This window comes from Coregonus lavaretus (genome assembly GCF_964263955.1).
Source record: "Coregonus lavaretus genome assembly, chromosome: 7".
Classification (NCBI taxonomy): domain Eukaryota; kingdom Metazoa; phylum Chordata; class Actinopteri; order Salmoniformes; family Salmonidae; genus Coregonus; species Coregonus lavaretus.
This window is the reverse complement of record NC_139994.1, coordinates 24,060,813-24,062,548: the sequence shown is the minus strand read 5'-3', so window position 1 is coordinate 24,062,548 and position 1,736 is coordinate 24,060,813.

Sequence of the window (1,736 nt, the reverse complement as noted above, 5' to 3'; positions counted from 1 at the left end):
AATGGTGGCAAGTCAGTATCCTTACTAGCAACTGTTTTCAAGCATTTTAACAGTAAACTTCAAGGACACCTTTAAAAAATGTGATTTTGAGGGATTGCTCTGTAATTCAAATTCTGCTCTGTAATTCTAATCACAATTCTCAACAAACAGCATCTTTCTCACAAACAAAGCCTGTGTGGTATATAAACCTTATGTTTATGTGGATACTGAACTTAAATAATTGTAATGTGTTTTTATGCCAAGAGACAGTGTTGTAGGATACTCAGATCTGACCTACACTCACCAGCCAGTTTATTAGGTACACCACCCCATTCAGGTGAGTCATGTGGCCATGGCTTGCTATATAAAGCAGGCAGACAGGCATCGAGGCATTCAGTTACTGTTAAATGTAATGTTAGAATGGGCAGAACGAGTGACCTAAGCGACTTGGACCGTGGTATGATCATCGTTGCCTTGCGTGCCGGATCCAGTATCTCAGAAATGGCTGCCCTCCTGGATTTTTCACGCATGACAGTGTCTACGGTTTACTGAGAATGAAGTGACACAAACAAATCTAAGACCGGGCTAGAATTGCTCCTCCTCTCTTTTTAAAAAGTCCTTCACCGGAATACCTTCTTCAGTATTGCCCTCCTGCATAATTGGATTAGAGGTAAAATGCAAGGTATGTCTGCCTCCTATGTCAATACTGAATGTTTTGTAACGAGAGAAGGTAGGTTGAAGGTGACCCCGTTGGGTTTGAGCTGGAGTAGGAGGGAATGCGAGAGAGGGATTTGAGAGCGGGGCAAAGGTCAATAGGGGAAGTCTTGAGGAAGAGGTATTTATAAAAATGGATTGGGTGAGGCTGAGTTTGAGTTTTATGGTGGCATCGTCTTAAGTTGGGGTAGTTAGAGAGAAAGAGATGGAGGTAAAGGCTGAGACAAAGTGAAGATCTTACACTGACTGTACGGCCCTTGGTGTGTGTTGCAGATCAGACCTGACTTTCTAGAATATCCCTGAAATTCCCTGAACATTGAGAGAATTTGTGCAGACAGGTATGTATGGCACTTTCAATGGAGAGTTAGTTTCACTGTCGTGTAGTTTTTTTATGCTTATACCTCTTTTGTCTATTGTAACTTAGAGAAAAGCTGAAGGAGGGCTCGAATCTATGATCCTGCGGTGCAGGAGCAATCATTTAACAACCTGTACCACAAAGCCATGGGGCTCAGGTAGAGGTAGTAGCACTCACATATGCCACGCTAGTGCATTTGTTTATCACAAATGTCATACAAATGGTAAATTAAAATGGAATTGTACTGGCTCTTTGAGGGGACGCGGTTGATTTAGAAAGTTAGGCAGAAAAAAGTTATCACACCCCTTCATATAGAGTTGTGTGACTGAGATTGTATCACAGTAGATCAAATGTATTACCGAAGACAGGTGTTTAAATTGAGTACTAATTGCCCTATTCATCACCATGGTAACTTGTCCTTGACCCTAGAGTTAACAAATTAGGGTCAATGTGGCGCAAAATAATAGCGACATAAGAAACAATACAATAGTCATCAAACTTGGGGCGTTGTGTAGACCTAGTTGTAGTAGCCTACAACACACACCACTAGTCATTAGTAGGACGGACAAAGTGGAGCCGGGGAGGGGTGAGTGGGTTGAGCAGAGGGGCGTGGTAATCTCGGCGGCGCCACTTTAAAAAAACAGTCGCGCTGATATGTCAATCTAGACGCGACCCAGACAGACCTCGG